The sequence below is a fragment of the Ursus arctos genome, unplaced genomic scaffold (assembly GCF_023065955.2).
Source record: "Ursus arctos isolate Adak ecotype North America unplaced genomic scaffold, UrsArc2.0 scaffold_1, whole genome shotgun sequence".
Lineage (NCBI taxonomy): Eukaryota > Metazoa > Chordata > Mammalia > Carnivora > Ursidae > Ursus > Ursus arctos.
The window spans coordinates 23,457,612-23,478,775 of NW_026622763.1; the positions used below are offsets into that span (position 1 = coordinate 23,457,612).

The 21,164-nt window shown below is 37.5% G+C and overlaps 1 pseudogene; it reads right to left on the bottom strand.

Annotated features, from left to right (window-relative positions):
• Window positions 1-1,580: 1,580 nt before the first annotated feature.
• Window positions 1,581-20,837, bottom strand: LOC113263359 (thymocyte nuclear protein 1-like; annotated as a pseudogene).
• Between the last annotated feature and the right edge of the window lie 327 nt (window positions 20,838-21,164).

Genomic DNA, 21,164 nt, shown 5'->3' on the forward strand with positions numbered 1-21,164 from the left:
GCCATCATGGTGTACGTTCATTCCACTTATATGTTGTATAACTGGAAGTTTGTACCTTTTGACCACCTTGCTACAATTCCCCCTCCCATCAGCCCCTTATCTTCTAACTTTGGGTTCAGTTTGCTCTTTCTATAGTTCTTCAAAACATAAAGTTAGGTTGTTTTTTGGGGATCTTTCTTGCTTCTTAATGTAGGTGTTCATTGCTATGAATTTCTCTCTTAAAACTGCTTTTGCTGTATCCCATAAGTTCTGGTATGTTGTCTTTCCATTTTTGTTTGTCTCAAAATTTTTTTTTTATTCTCCTGTAACTTCTTCTTTGATCCATTAGTTGCTCAGGGGAGTGTTGTTTAATTTCCATGTGTTCATGAATTTTTTAATTTTCCTCTTTTATTGGTTTCTAGATTTATACCATTGTTGTCAGAGATGATACCTGGTATAATTTCAATTTTGAATTTGCTAAGACATGCTTTATGGCCTAGAAAATGTTCCAGGGGCACCCAAGAAGAATGTGTATTCTGTTGCTGCTGGTTAGAATGCTCTGCGTATGTTTGTTATGTCCCTTTGGTCTATAGTGTCATTCAAATCCACAGTTTCCTTAATTTTTCCTTAATTGATTGGGTGGTCTATCCATTGTTATGAGTGGGGGTATTAGAGTTCCCAACTATTATTGTATTTTTGTTTATTTCTCCTTTTAGCTTTGTTAATTTTACTTTGTATGTTTAGGTGCTCTAATTTTGGACACATAAATATTTAAAGTTGTTGTAACTTCTTGATGTATTGACCCCTCTATCATTATATTTTGACTTTCTTTGTCTCTTTTTTCCACTTTTAGTTTGAAGTCTATCTGGTATAAATATAACCTCTGCTCGGGTCCCACAGATTCCCCTATAATTCCTGTGGAGCAAGATCAGAGTAGGGACTCCCACAAAGTGACCCCCATGCTGGGGGAAGCTGGTTATTTCCTCTGGGTTGTCATTTCCCACCAGAAGAACTAAAGGCTCAGGGGAGTTGTCCCTGCACGGTCTGCACTGCCTGGGGGAAGGACAATGTGGTTAACGTGTAGCCTTTTCTCGTACCCCTCTAATGAGACTCTCTTGGTCTCTGAGGTGTAGGGGTGCTTCAGCTTCACCCCTGTGTTCCAGGATTCTTTCAGGGGTGTCTTGGTCTTCAGCAGATATTAACTGTTCCTGTGAGAGAGATCAAAGTCAGAAAGAGTCAAGATGTGGTCATCTTGGTGATGTCATTTGTATTTGATTTTTAAATATGGCATGAAATATGGCCCCATTTCTTTTCTAAAACTGTATGTGATGAAATCACTTATCCAGTGACTCTAAATGATGAATATCCTCACTTCATTGTTTATTAAGATATGATAGATTGATAGGTTTTAGTTCTTAATTCATTCTATTACCCCCCATTTTTTTATATTAATGCTTTAGTGAAAAAGATACATGAAAACCACCTATGTACACAATCCCAGGTGAACATAACAAGCAAACCTCCTCACACCTTTTGTCTTATAAAAGCTTGACTTCTTTAGAGTAACTAACTTCTTGCACATTCCAGCAACCGTGTCCCAGTTAACTTGGTTTCTTTTTCTCCAAGTTCAAAATAAAATTAAATTCCTCTAGGGTCAGGGGCTGAATTGAGAGTCTCTGGCAAGTAAAGAGAGCGATAGATGATAGATAGATAGATAGATAGATAGATAGATAGATAGATAGATAGATTTAATGTTTTTAGTGTTTTATTTAAATTCCAGATAGTTAACATATAGTGTAATATTAGTTTCAGGAGTAGAATTTAATGATTCATCATTCATTATTTTACATAAAACACCCAGCGCTCATCATGAAGTACCCTCCTTAATCCCCATCACCCATTTAGCCTCCCCACTCCCCCCCTCACTCCCCATCCCCACCACCCACCTCCCCTCCAGCAACCCTGAGTTTGTTCTCTATAGTTAAGAGTCTCTTTTATGGTCTGCCTCTCTAAGAGAACCATATTTTTTAAGGGCTTGGTGATGGGTTTTGAGCTCAGCCAGGGTAATGAAACACTTCATCATTGGAACAAACGGCACAGCCACCATTTAGGGTTTTCTTTGGTATATGGTTCATAATGGAGATTGTTTTTCTCAAACTGTTTGGTCTGGGTAAGCCTCCTTCACAAGCTTCGCAAGTCCTGAGATGCCTGGCTGCTGGCAGTTGCTATGGTAGGAGTAGGCTTCTTCCTCCAGCTTCATGGTTGGAAGGAAGTTCTGGGCATGTCCTGGTAGCTGCGAACACCCTCCCAGCACGCTGTCTGCTTGCGCTGTGCTTTAAGATCCTCAGCACTAAACTTCACATCTACACCTTTCTCTAGTCTGCTTTCTGTCTCTGACTTTCATCAGCCAGTAACTGCTTAGATTCTTCCCACATTTTTTAGAGGCTGGTCTTCCTCGGGCTGGAATTTCCCACTTAAGCTGATGTCCCTGCTGGGTTCTTAGTGTTGATATATTTTCCTGCTGGCCCGTTATTGTTGGCCCAGCAGGCTCAGAAGCCCCAACCAGCCTCTTCTGGGGTTTAATCATGGTCTCCCTGCAGGGGTGTTCTCTCACAGCACTGACCCCACCACCCGGCAGATGTATTACATGATATTTTTTATTTATTACAGTTTTATAATTAGACTTGTTATTTGGTAGAACAAGTCTCCTCATTTTGTTAGACTTTCTCATGAATGTCTTGGATATCTTAAGACCTAATGTTTCATAAATATTTTTAAAAATCTTTCTAAGCTATCAACTGGAATCTCATTGAATTTGTGAAGTTATTATATTTTTGTAGAGTAATTATTTATACATATTATTGCTATCCGTAATTACTGTATACTACTAAATTTAGTTATTCTGTTATGATTTCCATAGTTTTATTCTTTTTTTTCTTAAGTTCTTGCAGAACTTTGTTGTTGTTGTTTTTACATTAATACCTAGCACCATATAATGTTTGTTGTTACTATAAATGGTATTTTAAAAAATCTGGCATTTACTAATGTGGAGGCAATAAATGTGTACCACTCAGATATACCTTCAAGAATGAACCTGTTGCATAGAATTCAGTCAGATAATAGCCTTGAGTTGTCGTACCTCTGGGATCCATTACAGTATTTGAGTCAAATACTCACTCTGCCTAGGCAGCTACCAGCCAATGACAGAGCGTGATAGGCATATTAAGGCTTCCTGTTGATTGCTCTATACAATACTCCTCTGCAGGCAATTTTTGCCCTACAGCTCTCTGCTGAGCTGCCTACGGCTCTTTTACAGCTGCATTGCTCTTTTGCAGTTCTTCCTATTTCTTTAAATTTTTGAAGAAACAACATATTTCATAAAGATAAGGCTTAATTTAAAATATTAACATACATTTATAATCCAAAAAACTCTCATTCTGCTACTTAAATAATCTGTAACTGCTTTGTCATCATCATTCTATCAACAGAATTCATAATATGAAGTGACTTTCCATGTCACAGGATTCAATTTATCAGGCTAGATTTTCATCAGAGGGAATGAAGTTTTCATGAAGCATGGTCAAAAAGCATCTGACTACATCTCTGTCCCAAACCCAACTTGCCTTTCCCACCCCAGAACACATTTTTATTTTCAATTGGAAAAAATGTGATCTACCAAAAAATTTGAGTTCACATTGTTACTGAAATATAGAAAACATGGGAAAATACATGTGAGATCATTAAAATTCACTCATAAATTTTCATATTGTCAAATATAGAGTAAAATGGTACAGGTTAATTAAGCCAGGGGATACAAACGCTGCACCAAAAATTCAGTTTACACCCAGGTTACTGATGCAAACATTTGTTACCACATATGGCTTTAAATATTTCAAGACATTGGGTTTGATGTTTACACCCCACAGTGTGTGAATCTTCCATATGGTGGTTTTCTATTATACATAGTATTTGAGTTATATGGTTGAGTGATAGAAGTTTTTATATCAAATGTTAGTGGATATATTCATGTACACACACACACACACACACACACACACACACACATGCACACAAACTTATACAAGCATCAAAGCTTAGCATGAGCCTTTGAGACCAACCAAACAGCCCTGGATATAACCCTACATAGACATTGGAGAGATGTTTTAGCAAAATATAGAATTATTTTTCCTAGGCTATTTTTTTTAAAGGGTACAATTTCAACTCAATTTCCCATATTTGTCTTCAATGTTAATGGCAACAAGTAATTTAAACTTTGCCTTGTTGCTTATAAAACATCTATAAATACCTAACTTCATCATCCTCTTCTTGCTTTCTGTATGTTGAAGAAGCAAATATGATTAATAACTCATTTAGATTATTCAATGAGCAAGAAGCTCTAATTTGAGCAGTAAGTCTACAAAAAAGTGGTAAAACAAAGAAGAGAGTTGGGATTGCTTGGTCAGGGCCTATAGAATAGCATTTTCTGTATTTATTTTCTTGATTACATGCCCTGAGACCAGAAGCCTGAAAGTGCTTGACCATGCAGCAATGACAAGAAAAGCATGGTGTTGTTTTCAAAGGACTTTTCAATTGTAATGAAACTTTTCAATTAGCAGAAACACGGAGAAAGGATTTAAAACAAACAAACAACAACAACAACAAAACATGTCTTAAAGACTTAATACAAAATTCATCCAATGATCTGAAAGATGTATTTCGAATACTCACCACACAAATACTCAAAAAATAGATTTTTTATTTTTATTTATTTATTTATTTTAATGCACAGCCAGAATGCAACCATCCATTTCTCTTTGTGCTTAGTAATGGTAGACCTTTGTAACCAGGGATTCTTTAAAATAAAAGAACGGAGGAAGTGCCTCAGTGGTGGCATCATATGTGAGGAGAAATGATAAATAGGTAGGTAGAAAGATGATAGATAGATCTCTGTTTCTGCAGTGACAAGTATAACTTCAACTCACCAAGACCTCATAGGAAGCAAAAATTCTCAGACTTTAGATTATCAGTTTACCATAATGTTGACCACTCTTCCTTGCTTACTAGCAATTACAGAAACAATTGTACCACATGTTTGGCAAAGGGTAAATGATCAAGAGATGGTTTAAGAGGCCGTTATTCTTACAGAAACTCAAACAAATTGATTGGGGTTGATCTATATGAGGAAATGGATTGACATTGCAAGGGTCAAGACCAACTGCAAACTTTATGTCACCTATAAAGCATTAGCTCCTGATTCCCGTTTTCAGAGCTCCAGCTTTTCTATGGTGACAGAAGAGAGGGTTCTTGGGTTGACCAGATTGCTTTGTCCAACAGATAGGGCATTTATGCTGCAACAAATATCCCTTCACTTAATGGTAGTAATTCACCTCTGGTGTAAATGACAGTAGTTGAGATTTTTTTTTCCAGCAAACCCATAAAGGAGAAAATTTAACCCGAAGAGGAAATGGGGCAAAGATCATAACAAATAAAAATTTTTAACAGATGAGCAGGAGCTAGAAGAGAAGGACCTGTTTATATGTGGTGTCTGCCTTTGAGTAAACATAAATGGTAGCATAAATTGAATTTAAACTTATGCGGATAATAACAGTGGAAAAGGAAATTTCCTCTTAGGTTAATTCTTCCCAGATGCTCCTATTTTTAAATAGTATGATCCAATGTTACCAGATTTGCTACTGTAATCTGGCTGATGTTTCAATGGATTACATAAATCTAATTAGTCAAATCAGGATATATGGGAGATGCTAACTGCTTTTTCTAACCGGTTTTGATATTAATTTTCCATTCTTGGCAATATATTGTCTCCTAAATGCCCTTGGGAATAACAATACTTTAACTATTTTTGTGTAATATATGATTAAAGCCTAGCTTTAAACAAAATATTTTAGTGTTCTATTTTTGAATATTAATGAAAAATGTCCTTAACAATATTTATTTTTCCGAAGCATATTTTCCAACTTTTTCTCCATTAAAATGTGCTTTATAATATTTGCCTTATATTAAGATATAGGAACAAACATACTTTGTTCACAATTATATTTCTAATGATGTGTATAATGTTTGGCTTTGGACCTATTACATGCTAAGAAAATAGGTTATCTTTCAACTATGTTAAAATTATAATACTGACAAAAAAGTTTCAAATATTTAATCTTTAAAATTACTTCACTGTATCCTTTAAAAAATTAGCTGGCTTATTTGAATATGTTGTACATTTTTCTAACTGAGACTACTTCAACTGATAATTTGTTAGCCCAGCACCATAAGTAACACTTTATATGTGTACATTGGCTTTATTTTCAACATATGAAAATATTTATTATCTTCACTATACTGTCATACTCACATTTAATGCCGCTGTTTTCATTTGTATAGTAGACCCACTCTCTCTCGCTTAGCACAAGCTCATTGCTCCAGAAATAATTCCATCTTTATCTTACATCATCACTTTCCCACTCTCTATTGGATCATTCCCATCAACATACACATATACGGTTATTTCTTCTTAAAAAAATTTTTTTTCTGATTCCACTTTCTCTGCTAACTACTTTCCTATTACTCTGCTCCCCTTTGTAGCTAAACACCTAAAACAGGTGTTTTTCTCCCCTCCTCACATGTTCTCACTTCATCATGTCTTCTTCCTCATCAGTTTATTAAAAATATTATCATCAAGATACTCCCAAAGTAACTGAAGCCAACTGACCTGACCTATAGGTAGCATTTGAAGCAGTTGATCATACCCTTCTCCTTTTTATACTTCCCCACATTTCTTCCAAGACTTTACTCTCTCTGGGATTTGTCTTACCTCAATGGTAGGACAGTCTCCTTTGCTGGTTCCTTTTCTTCTCCCCAGTCTCTAAATTAGAACATTTCCAGTCTCAGACTTTGGTCTTCTCTTCTTTTTGCTCATTCCATTGGCTATTTCATCTAGGCTCATGGCTTTAAAAATTAAAAAAAACTTCTGGAGTTACATTTCCCACCCAGAGTGTTCATCAGATTGCAGACCTGTACATCTAATCGTCTACTTGACATCTCTACTGGATGTCTGGTTGACATCTCAAACTGAACACGCTTCAAAATGGATTCTCAATTGTCCCTCCCCATATCTACCTCAAATATAGGCCATGCCCCACTGCTTTTCCAGTACCCATGCCAGCGTAAGTGGAGTCATCCTTGAATCCCCATTTCTCTTACAACCTACACCCAATATGTCAGGAAATTTGTTGTCTCTAACTTTAAAAATATTCAAAATCCAAATATTTTGCACTGCCTGTGATCAAAATTGATTCCCAGGACTACCATAGTCTCCGAACTAATTCTAGTACTTGTATTTTTGTCCGTTAGAGGCTATTCTCAACACAAGAGCCAGAGAGTATTAGGAAACACTCTCGGAATTAGCACCTGTTGGGGCAAGGAGTGGTGAGAGGGGAGGGAAGAGAGCATCTTTGAGCAAAGGGAAAAGTTGGGCCATAGAGTCTTAGAAAATGTCACTCAATCCCACAGGAACCTCTGAAACTGCCATGGTCCTTCCGAGTGTTCTCAAGGTAGTGAGGGGCGCCAGAGCCTTTAGTTGCTCGTTAACGACACACTGAGTGTAGGCAGCCCTCAGAGACAGAGTGAGGCTTGGGTGAGCGGGCTCCCTGCAGCAAGCAGAGAAAAGTGTCACAGTTGGAATCTATCAGGCAGCAGCACAATCAGCAAATGTATTCTAAGTCTTCCTGCGCTGAAGGGACATGTGGTTGCAGCATCGCAGTATCCACCACACAACCAGTTGAAAATCACTGAGCTTAGGAAAACAATTAGGAGAGTAAGTAGGTGGAATTTGCCTAACTTCAAATTTGAGAATAGAATATTGCCGCGTTAGCTATCTGACAAAATATAAATTCCATCTCTTCCTTATGAACTTCAACTGCACTGTTTACAAAAATTGTGAGTTGTAAGGTACTTTCAAATGGAACATGTGATTAATGATTCAAGAGAGAGTAGGTCTCCAGGTGTCAAGTATGTGACAGGAATTTAATCACTCAGTGGCTTCAGGAAGTTTCCCTTATTACCTATCTACTAGATACCTTTCTAGTTTGTTTCTTTCTGCATGAAATCATTTCCATTCATTCCTTTAGCTTATAATTTTCTTTTGTTTAAAAATACATGCACTCTAAAAAGGAAAACTCATTGAACCTTTTTGGTCACTACAACTCATTTTTTGCTAAGCCATCTACATTCAGTGAAGACTATTGCCCCTTTATGTACCAGAACCTGTGTGAGGTTGTGAGCTTACTGAGGTGAATGGATTTCTAAATGATTTCAAGGAACTCTGCAATTTGGTAATGGAAAAAAGAAACTGTAAAAGCCCATTATTTCAATGCAGCTTGGTATGTGCATTAACAGAGATTCGCCCAGGGTCCTGGTCTAAGGTCACTAGAGAGGAATCCTGGAGGACAAGTAGGGTTAATCAGTTGGAGACTAGAGGTGGAAGTAATATTTCAGGCAGAAAAAGCTGTGTCTGCAAAGGTTAGGAGGTCAGAGAGGACACAAAACACAGTGGAACTTACAGGGAATCGATCGCCCTGGGACAGAGAGCCTAAAGAAGGCAAGCTGTGGTAAGGGGAACCTGGAGCTGGAGGCAGGGAAGAGCACAATTGTACTTACTCAACTGTTTTTCAAACTCACAATTTCTTTAGTGGAATAGGGAGTATACTTGGAAGGAAAAAATACTGGAACATGAGAGCCAGAAATTGTAGATTTTTTTTTTTATTAATTGTTTACACCATATTTAAAGCATGCAAATCTTCCTTTCCCTAATTTTCAAGTTATTTACAAAGACTGATACTTAATCTTTTTTCTTGTGTTTGTGACTATAGCCTATACAGAGAATCCAGTGAAACATACAGATCTTCTTCCCCTATAAAAATGCATATAGGGGCGCCTGGGTGGCTCAATCTTTAAGTGCCTGCCTTCAGCTCAGGGCGTGATCCCAGAGTCTTGGGATCCAGCCCTGCAGCGGGCTCCCTGCTGGGAGCCTGCTTCTTCCTCTCCCACTCCCCCTGCTTGTTTTCCCCCCTCTCGCTGGCTGTCTCTCTCTCTGTCAAATAAATAGATAAAATCTTAAAAAAATGAATATAAAATGGTGCATATTTAATTCCGAGGTGTTTATAGATTTCCTGAAGCTCATCCATAGGACGCTGAATTAAGAAACCCACATCTAGCATTTGATAATATTAGCGCCAGTATGCTGCCCTTCCCCTCCACCCTCAAATCTGCTCTCAAAGCACACAGTATTTTTTTTAAGATTTTATTTATTTATTTGACAGAGAGAGAGAGGGAGAGCACAAGCAGGGGAGCGGCAGGCAGGGGGAGAGGGAGAAGACTCCCCACTGAGCAAGGAGTGTGATGTGGGCCTTGATCTCAGGACCCCGGGATCATGACCCAAGCCAAAGGCAGTTAACCAACTGAGCCACCCAGGTGCCCCTCAAAGCACACAGTATTAATTCTAGTTGTCAATTCATTCATTTGGTGACACCCAGAATCATGATGTACTGTATCACTCAACTTCTGGGCAGGGCCAGATATATCTCACCCTGGTCATGCAACCCCTTTATCAGCAAGTGTATGAACTTTCGGGCGGTAGAGCCTTTTCTTATGTCCACTATAAATCTCTCAGACGGTATTATAGCACCAGTGTTTTGTCCACACTGGATTTGGAAGCAAATGTGAAGACAGCTTAAAAAGTCATTTACCTGTTGTAAATATAAATTCTTAAACAGGAGCCCCATCCTTTACAGTTATGAGATGTTATAATGATTTTACTGGGGAGACAGATTTAATCAATGTCACTGATGGAACTCTTTTAATAATTACACTTACTCTTTTGAACTTTTTCTCTAGTTGGCACTTAAAACAGCTAATCTTTTGGTCTGGATAGCAGTGGAAATGTTTTGTTATAGTGAGAAAGTTGAAGCGTTTTTCTTTGTTTTCCTATATTTCTCCTCTGCCACTTCTATAGGATTAATTTATACCAGTGGATGCATACTCATGGGGTTAAATGCTTATATCTTAAAACAAAGCATGGTATATAATTGTACAACTTCTAGACAACATGAAAGACATCCTTTCCATACATCTTTTCCAAATTTGAAAAATATCAATTCCTTGCCCAATCTTTTAATTAATAAAATGTGGACCTGTAGTAACAGAAATGAAAGTCCCTTAGAAAGTCTCCTCCGTCCACAAATACTCTCATCTATTCCTCAGTGAAAGGCAGGCTGAGAAAGTTTGGGAAATGAAAGAGGTATGTTTTGACAATCATGTTTGCAAACCTCAGGATTTATTGGGGAAAGAATTTGTTGATGGTCTTTGGTTCACAGAAGATGCCTATTAGTTGTAATATCAATAAGAATAATTTATGTATGCTTTATTTTATTAGTTTGAGACCAGTGTCTGATTGTGGGGAAAATTGCCCGTACACAGTGATTGTAAGGTCTCTTGAAAGCCTTTGACCCCAATTATTTTTATCACTGGTCTTATTTTTCACATATTAGAGACATTACTTTGTTAGGAATAAACTTCAGAAATCACTGGAGAATTATAATATGAAAACTCACTTATTAACCACAACTTATTAACCACATTGACTTCTCAGTGGTAAACCAGAAGAGTTAAAATATCTAAATTCCAATATCATCTGAATATACTGATCATTAAATTTATAATGATACAGTTAAATGATGAAACATAAAACTTGGGGGGCACCCGGCTGGCTGGCTTAGTTAGAAGAACATGAAACTCTTGATCTTGGGGGCAGAGATGACCCCCCCCCCCAAAAAAATCATAAAGCTTAGAAGAACTTTGAGTAGTTTTTTTTGTTTTTTGTTTTTTATCTGTTGCATTATCTTCATGTAGGGCATCACGTGAAAACCCTTCACACACAAAAGATGATCAAATCTTTATTTAAATACCTTTAGAAAAGAAGATACAAAGTCTGCCTCATCAAGCTATTCTAGGGTCTAAAACCAAATGCCTAAACTAAGGAGCCTCTGCTACTGTTCAAAGGTTCTTTTCTTCCCCCCTGAAAGGCAAGGGGAAACAGTTCCTGCCATGCAAGAAGATATGAAAGCAAAATGTGTTGTTCCCATTATTAAGCGCACTTTTGAAATTCTATCTAAACATTTGCAACTAATAGCAGATATTTTAAGACCTATGGTTTGAATAATTACCTTTAATAGTAGTAAATGTTAGGTCCCTTCAATTTCTTAGCTGCAAAATTTTGTGAGTCACTCACTGCATGTAACTTCATACATTTATAGTCTTTATTTTATAGATTTTCTGAAAACCAACTTCAATTTTTCTTCTTTTCTGAAGTATATTTAATAATTATATTAAATATAATTAAAGCAGATATTATTCTTCTTTTCAATGTGACGTTTTCCACCCATGAGTCAAAAATGTACTGTTTTTAATATAGCTAGAGATAAGTCGGAAACAAAAACAACTAGACTGTTACATATACAAATACCTAAATTGTCAGTTTTATGTTCTTCTTGGAATCCATTAACAAAGAGGATAATTACAGAAACAACCAGTCTAAATTAAAAAGAAGTATTTTGTTGGGGAAAAAAAAGACCCAAGATTGAGATATATCCCCACAATTTATGAGCTGCCTGACCTCATTAACATCTTCTAATTTCAATTTATTTGTTCTCAAAATAGCATATATGTTTCACATGTGTTACCTTTTCATAAGATTTTAAGATAAATTTCAGTTTAGAGAACAAATATGAAACATTCACAACTCTGATCTTCACTATTATTGTGGTGACTGTATAAGTACTCTACCCTTTATCAAATATATACACCATACAAAATTATCTTTATTAAAATTCAAACAACAGCCCATTCTAATTTAAAAGTTTAAAAAAAACTTCCTCTAACAATTTCATTAAATAATCTAGAAGCTACTTTATATGAGTGATGATGCTTCCTCTGCAGTAACAGGACACACAAATCAAAATGGCTTAAGCTATATGAAAAATTCATTATCTCATTTACAGAAAGTCTCACAGTAATGGGGGAGCATCCTCGCTCGGCCATGGTGCTCCTATTCACTGTATGATAAGTTCAGTGCCAGAGTTCCATGCAGTAATGGAAGGTAAGGCATTGTCTAATGGGGGAAGTAACCATTTCATTTGCCAGCAATTTTCTCTTCCCATCAGTTGGCCAACATTTTGTCATACGCTTTATGTCAATCTAGTTATTTGCAATGTCAATGGGATTATCATAATTAGTTATGCTGGGTTATCCAATGCGATAGCCAGTAGCCTCATGTGTCTATGAAAGTTAAATGAATAGTAATTTAAAAAATTAATTAATTCATTGATAGTAATTAAATAAAATTTAAAATTCAGTTTTGCTGTCTTACTAGCCACATTTCAAATACTTAATAGCTCCGTGAGGCCAATGGCTACTCTATTGGGCAGTGTAGAAATAGAATATTTCTGTCATCACAGAAATTCCTATTGGACAATGTGAGAACTTTAGATAAATCAGTATTTACCTCTAAGCTAGAGCAAGGATCATCTTCTTTGAAAGCTGGCTCTCTGAACAAATTGTGTTTCTATGTACCAAGGGATATATAAAGATTGGCTGTAGGTATACAACACGCAATATCTGCTACATCGTTTTTTGAGGAACAGAGATTGCCACATCATACAGGCCTTAGTCCCAGCATTGTATATTCTATGTACCTCTCCCCTGTACTATACTTTAGCTGGCAAATGGAGAAGTGGCAGGGAGATTTACAGAATAATATCTGTGAATTAGAGTTGGCTCTATAAATTGGACATAAGACAACTACTTAAAACTAGAAATTAAAAAAAGACTGAGAAAAAATATGAATGAATTATACCACTCTCCATAGCAAAATAATTGTGTCCATATTTTAATTTCTGCAACCAAATGCATGGCTTTGCTTTCATTTTGCCAGATATCAAATGAAAACATATTTATATTTAGGAAGTATAGCCTATTGTTTACAACTAATGGTCTGCATTATCTACAGGGAGAAATTTATAAGAGTCCATTGGAAAATTGAGTTCCTACATAGTTTATTCCCTTGTCTTCAAGGCAAATTACCTATCTAACCTGAAGAAATGTGATTCTCAATGCGTTCCAGTTCACATGTACCCATCTCTATAGCTTCTCTTGCTGCTCCACTATGCCCCTCTCCACTAAAGGGAAGGAGCCAACTAGGAATATTGGAATAGTCCCCAAATTCTACTTAACTGTCCACATTATTAAAAAGTCCAAGGTAAGTGTTCCTGGGCGGCTCAGTCAGTTGAATGTCTGACTCTTGTTTTCGGCTCAGGTCATGATCTCAGGGTCATGAGACTGAGCTCTATGTTGGGTGTAGAACCTGCTTGGGATTCTCCCCACTCCCGCCCCTCCTCCCACTCACATGCGTGCACACTCGCATTCTCTCTTGCCCTATTCTCTCTAAAATAAATATATAAATAAAATATTTAAAAAGTCCAAGATGAAGAATAATGGCTTGATAATCATTAAAGACTTTATAATAGAAATGGAACAACAAATGTTGGTTATGTTAAGGTTACAAAAAAAAAATTGAATGGAAAAAATATTGAATGGAGATTCCAAGAGAAAATGTTAGAATGCTTTTCGGTAGCTGAGATAAAGGATGTTCTCTCTTACGCAGGAAAGAATAGCCGGGAAAATATACTTCTCAGGTCACAAAGCACTAAGGCAATTTACTTCTGTCCGTATTTTTATCAACGGTCCTTCTTCTGTAATCCCTGACCTCTGAGAAATTTTGGGTTTGGCGCATTCTCTCCCCAGCCTGAAGGTCATGCTCTGTTCTATTTGCTGTGTCTGAAATAGCTGTGTGCTTTCATCCTAAATTCATGCTTTGGTCCAGGACCGTCTAAGCATCTGATTAGCTCCATCTTTTTCTCCTATCTCAGTGGCTTTACACCTTTGGCCTTCTGTCTCTGATGTTCCCTACACACTGATTGATACCGAGCAGCAAAGTTGGCTTTAGAGCCCTGAGTGGGTCAGACCTGGCCTCCCTGCACTCTACTTAATATCTTGCCAAAAGAAGTCTGGTCTCTGGAGAATGATCAACCATTTTTCAAACAGTGAAGTTAAGCTTTTCATTTATTTTGTGTCTTTCTTTCACACCTTCTCTCTAATTAAAATTTAAAAAATAACTAAACAAAAAGGTTGAGGGTGTATTATAGGTCACAAGAATGAATAATTTCTAATATTTCATATTATGTATGTTATAGCATAAACTGATCTCCCCTTTCACTTTACGTTGTTAGATATTTTAAACTATATTTAGGTTGGGTTCATTAAAATCCATTTACAATTTGCATTTTCTTTGGTAATTATCTACATCCCAAAATGGTACTCAAACTACATATTTTACATATTTGATGGATCTCGATGTTATGTTTTATATGTATTCCTTTAATTCCTTAATTAAACCTGAAATCTTGTTTCTAAGTCAAAATATGTGTTCGTAAAGATTGCCTCAGGTGGTCATCATTCTTTCAGAATTATCCTCCTAATCCCAGTCAGCTATCTTAAAAACCTTCGTTGGTTTTATGATGTAGCATACAAAAGACTATGACTAGGGACAGCTTGAAGGCATAGGGGACAGGACATTACACCTGAGTTCCAGGTTCAATAATAGCTGGGTGAATTTAGGTCATGTCATTAAACTTTCCGTTGTCTTCGATTCTTCATTTACAAGACTAGAGGTCCCATGGCTCCTGTGTAGAGGGAATCATGCTCCTTCCTGCCGCCAGCTGCTGAAGGCAGGAGATGTTTTTCATGACATACAGATCACTCTTAGACTTGAGGGGATTGTGGGCAGAGAGCCAGGATATGTCAGTCTTCTGTGGTAAGGGACTTGAACTGCGAAGTGCCGCTTTTCCATTTATTGCGTAAAAATGGAGTCTTGGTGTCTTAATAGCTCCCATTTCTTGGCCCCATGTTCCCCTTTTCTTAAAAGGTCTGAGTCTGGAATGACCTATTCTTGTGGGATTTCCACTAAAAACACTTGACACTTTGTCAAGATGATTTCAAATTTACTTTCATTGTTTAAAATTGTAAGATGTAACAACGATAATATAAACATTCTAACTGAAAATACAAACACTCTAACTGAAATACAGGCAAAGGACTTAAATAGACTTGTCCCAACAAGATATCCAATGGGTAATTAGCACACTAAAAGATTGTCAGCATCATTGGTTACTAGGATGATGCAAGTCAAAACCACACTGAGATATCACTTCACATCCAGTTAGGTGATCATAATGAAAAGAAGTAAACAAGTGTTGGTGAAAATATGGAGAAATTAGAGCCCATGCATTGCTGGTAGGAATGTAGAATGTGGAAAACAGTTCAGTAGTTTCTTAATACACTAAAGATAGAATTATCACATTAATAAGCCTTCTCCTCCTGGGTTTTTATTCAAGAGAATTCAAAACAGGTACACAAACATTCATAATGGCTCTATTCACAATAGCCATAAGATGGAAATAATCCAAATGTTGGTCAATGGATGAATGGATAAACAAAACGTGCATATCTACACAATGCAATAGTATTCATCCAAAAAAAGGAATAGAGTATCGGCCTATCCTACAACATAGATGAAGGTTAAAAACAGTATGCTAAGTAAAAGAAGTCAGACCCAATGGACATATATTGTAAGATTCAATTTATGGAAATAGCCTGACTAGACAGCCCGTTAGGACAGAAAGTAGATGAGTAGTTGCCATAGGCTGGACTTGAGAGAATGGGGAATAATTGCTTATTGGGGGTGAGATTTCCTTTTGCAGTGGTGAAAAAGTTCCAGAACCAGATAGGGATGATGGATGTACAACATTGCAAATGTATTTGATGTCACTGAATTGTACACTTTAAAATGATAATTTTTATGTTATGTGTATTTTAACACAATAAAACAAATTATGACTCAATTTACACAAAGTAGAACTTTACATTTCTACTAAAGCGAGACGCCTACCACATGTGGGAAGAGAAATTCCATTCTTATCAGCAACTTGCAGCAGTTGAAAAGGGAATTTTTTGTTTACATAGTTTTGTGATTTAAAGAAACAGCATTTCAAGGCATAATAAAAAATAACACTCTGGGATTTTAATTTTTAAAGTTTTAAGCATGATCTTCAGCCAATCACCTTTTTACCTCTTAGCTCCATGCTTCTCTGTTCTAAATGCTAAATTACCCTCTCTCTTTTTCTTTCTCTTTCAAAAGCATCATCTCTGTTCTTAGGTATATGCTGGGCTTTTTTATGGTTTAGCACAAACACAATTATCTCTCATTTATAGCGAGGTTTTTGTTGTTGTTTCGTTTGTAGCCAGTGTTTGTCACACACTACTGTGCATTAGAATTAAAAAAAAATCTCTAAATTAAAGTACTTTGCAGATAGTGATACGACAATGGGTTTGGGCTGCCTCACCACATTCTCGTGTTTGTGAAAATTATTGCACGTACAGGGTTGGCTATAATGATGTAAGCAGCTGAACTAGAAGGTAGGCTTTATATCATCTACTTTAATAAGTAACACATGTATAGATACTTAATAGTTACAACCCTCGTGGTAACCTTGGGTATAAAAAAAAAAAAGTATTATTCTTTATTTCTTAAACTCCGATTCAGAGCTACCTACTTGCATATTGTGGTCAATTTCATTTAGTCATTTCTGGGTTTAATTTCTATGAATGGAGGGATCAAATTCTCCATTTAATTCAGGCCTGTGGTTCAGTCTTATGCTGGTTTAAAATTCCCCGTTTGTCCCCCTGCTTCTGGCTTGTTCTCCATTTCTGGTGATCTCTGCATCCCTCTCACGTGCTGTCACCACTGGTGAGCTTCTCGTCTCCTCTTGGCACAGGCGGTACCTGTGGATGGCTTGGGTGGAGGGTCCCACTGGAAGCAGCTCTCTCAGTTCCTACTAGTGACCCTGCCTACAGCTTTTAGCAAAGTATTTGCCTACTCGAGCCACAACTGCATAAGTGAGAACCTCAACATTCCTCAAGAGTGTGACATTCAGAGGACCATCTCCCCTTCTGCCAGCCTATCTGGGGTCCATCTACTGCTCCCTCATGCTGTCCTTGGGGCTTCTGCATGTGTGCCCCATTTGAGAATCCCAGACAAGAACCCGGGGAAAAGCGTCCACTTCTCTCATTTCTCCTCACCCTTCGGAGGGAACTCTGGTAGGGTTCCAAGCTTTTACGGCCCTCAAGTGAAGAGGACGTGCAGATTACTGGGTTTGAAGGAGCAGGAGATACGTGCAAAGGTTCTCAGTAAGATAAGCACCCCCCCCCAGTCCCAGTTAAATGAAAGTGCTCAGAATTTTCTTTCCTTCTTTGCTTTCCTGTTCTTCCTTTCTTCCTTTGTGTTCAAGAAAAATGGAAAGAAGAATAGATTAGTAGCAGGATTGCATATTTACTTCAGTACATTCAGCTATAAAAGGAAATACAGATTAATTTCCACAGCTCTCTCATTTTTATCACGTTTCTACCCAAATAAGCCAGGATAGAAAGAACAACACAATTAACAACAACAACAAAAAAAAACTAATCCAGTAAGATTAGTTTGAATCATATTTAAATCTTTTTAGGTGACCAGTAAGACAATATTGGATAAAATTTCAGAACTTACTCCACTCACCTGCTTTCTCCCGGATACTACCTGGCTGCATGGAGGAGGGGTATTGCTTCCAGGGCTTGATCTTTGGGAAAGAGACAAACGTCTCTGAGTCCTGTAGTATCCCCCTACCTTCATCCCCACCCCTCCAGCCCTGGCTTTCCCTCTAAAGTATCGGCTGCTGTCGTGTGAGTGGTCCTAGCCTCTCCCTGCTAAGCCACCCACGGCCAGCTTCTGCTGAAATCTGTCACTAGGAAAAACGCTCTCTCAGCTTAGTCAAGGTGCTGGCAGCCATCCTTGAGGAAGTGAACATGTCTTGGCCCTCCCTGTTTGCGGAGCCTGCTGGGATCTGAGTATGAATCCCATACTGCCCCAGGCCGAGGTACAGTTACAGAAATTCCTTATCTGCATGCAAGAACTTCCGGATCCCACCCCTGGCCATGCAAACTGCAAGGCAGCCCTGAGTGAGAAGCCAGGCCCTCTCTGTGCCTGAGTAGACTGTACAACCAGAGTTTTTCCACACGGCTGTCCTTGGGGACGTCTGAGGTATCCTACCATGCTCACCCTGCCAGGACACATGAAGAAAAATTGGCAGAAGCTTCTGGGGTTTGGCATTTCTCTAAATGAAAGAAATTTATCCCCTACTCCATATACCTGACTGCCTGCCTCTTCTGCTCTGTCTCCTGTCACCCCATTAATCTACCAGGTCTGTAGGTGGTGGTGGATATTACCCCATTTCTCTTTGTTGGAATGTTCCTTAGGTAAAAGTCAGCAATCACATTCTCCAGACCTCTGCTTCATATGTTAAATGGATAGATAAAAGAATTTCTCTTGAAACAGCCTTGCTTTTAAACTGTCATGCCGCAGTCTCAAAAATACTATATTAGGTGTCAAAACTTGAATATTAACTCTTTCTGCCTTTTGGTGGGATAATCCTAGTACCGCCTTGCCTTGATCTGCCCCAACCCGTATGTCCACTTCAGCATGGATACTTGTAAAAAGAATTAGCCGGAGCACCTGGGTGGTTCAGTCGTTAAGCGTCTGCCTTCCGCTCAGGTCATGATCCCAGGGTCCTGGGTTGGAGCCCCACGTCGGGCTTTCTGCTCAGCAGGGAGTCTGCTTCTCCCTCTCCTGCTCCCCCGTGCTTATGTTCCCTCTCTAGCTCTCTCTGTCGAATAAGTAAATAAATAATCTTTTAATAAATAAGTTAAATAAATAAAATAAATAAATAAAATTAAATTAAATTAAAAGTATTACCCAAGACATGGACATAGGCTACAGAGGTTGCTGGATGTCCCATCAGTCTAATGCTGAACTCTGAGCAGGGAACATAACATGACTGAGGATTAGCTTGTTTTCTAGGAGGAGCTGTCTTCATTAAACTATCTTTTTACTATTGATTAGCACACTTTACAGCTCTGTAAGGGCAGAGGTTAACTTGTAGAAAACTGGTATTAGTGAAATCGTTTCTTGAATGGGAGCACTCAGCTGACTCTTGTTCAACGATAATGTAGCCATTCTATCTAGAAGAAAAAGTTAACTGCAAATGTTAGTTTATTGCCATACGTGACATTAATCAGTTTTGTATCTAGTTGCAAATTATTTTCAGTGTTACTGTAACTGACAGACTGCATAAGTCTTCATTTCTTGAAATCTGTTTTGAACTACATTTAACATCTTACTGGTTCCCTTATTAATGAACTGAGAAAAATCTTTGACACTTGTTTGTTTATAACCTTTTGAAAAGTGTACTTTAATGATATTCACAATATGGGATGAAAGTTGATAGAGAAGCAGGGAAAGAGACTTTTAAAGATACATCTTTACACTTTTGGGGGCTGCATGTTATCTTTCACTTAAATTGCACTTAGAAATAAGTTACAGAACAGAAAAAAAATCTTCAGGGCATGCAGGCTGAACAGTAGAGCTCCTCAAAATATGTGGAAATAGGTCATATTCACAGCACTGAAGAATCGTAAAAACACTGACATTTCATCACTCTTATTTGGCATAAAATTCAAGGCAAAACCTTTTTTGTTCAACCAAACAGAATGCATAAGTTCCAGTTTATCCTTTGTGATATTTTCTAACTGGAAGTCATGTTGAGTAAATTGGTGAGTGCATCTCTGCTTGAAACCACCTCAAACTATGATTTCCTTTAAAACGTCTACGTAGTATGTTGGCGGAGGAGAGGGATGTAAAAAATGTTTATTTCTGAAAACAAAAAATAAGTCCTTTTCTCCAAAGTTGTATAGATTTCTCATAATTACTCCGTCAAAAAAAAAAAAGGGGGAAGATAAAGGAACAGTCATATGAGGTAGGTCTCTGTATGGAAACCAAGTAAGAGTGAATGTACACATATCGATGCAGAAACAGATCTAGATACAATATTGACCTTGTAACAAATTCAAAGATCTATCATCTATCTATCTATCTATCTATCTATCTATCATCTATCTATCATCTATCTATCTATCTATCTATCATCTATCTATCTATCTATCTATCATCTATCTATCTATCATCTATCATCTATCTATCTATCTATCATCTATCATCTATCTATCTATCATCTATCTATCTATCTATCTATCTATCTATCATCTATCTATCTATCTATCTATCTATCTATCTATCATCTGTTATTTATTTACTTAAACAAGCTGGACATCTTGGTTCAAAAACCTCCAATAACCTATTCAGGTTATTTTTGTCCAGTGCAATAAATATCAAAATAAACTGACCTAACTGAGATAAAGTAAGGCAGAGTCTTGTGGAGAATACATAGCCCTTCCCCTTCAATACAGCCCACCCAAATTCTTTGTTTTTACACTTACTTAGATGCCAGTGTACAATCAGAATAACTTTAAAGAAGGCAGAAAACACAGGAGGTGAAATGCTTGGGTAGGCAGCCACTCCAGACACTGTGTAGGATGTTTATTTCAACCAGAGATGATCAGAGAGCAAGAGGACATTTTAGAGTTTATCCTTGACGTTATTTATGAAATTATTCATTATGTATAAAATTATTTTATCTTACGTCTGTTTGATTAAGATCTTTATCCGTTCGTTTGGGTGACGTTGTGATTTCGGGTGTTGTGAGGTAGGTGGTGGGTGTGCCATACCCAGCACATACCCACACGCCCATCTGCTCCACGGCTCCCCTTCTCCTGCCATTCCTGTGCTCAAAGTCTGTTGCCTTAACTCAAGGTTTCTGTTTATTACTACAAATAATTTCTCTGCATGGTTATTTGTTCTTCAGCTTGCCGCTTTCACTTTATATCTACCTATCTGATTACCACAGTTGCAAGATGATGGATTGAACATGTTACAGCCTGTTTCCCTTATGTTCCTGGTTCCTAAAAATGGTTTAAGAAATGGCAATAAATCCAACATTATAGCAAAAAAAGACAAGGATATAGTTTATTGGCCCACACATTGTGAGAATCCTTGGAAGTCCAAAATACTTAAAGGA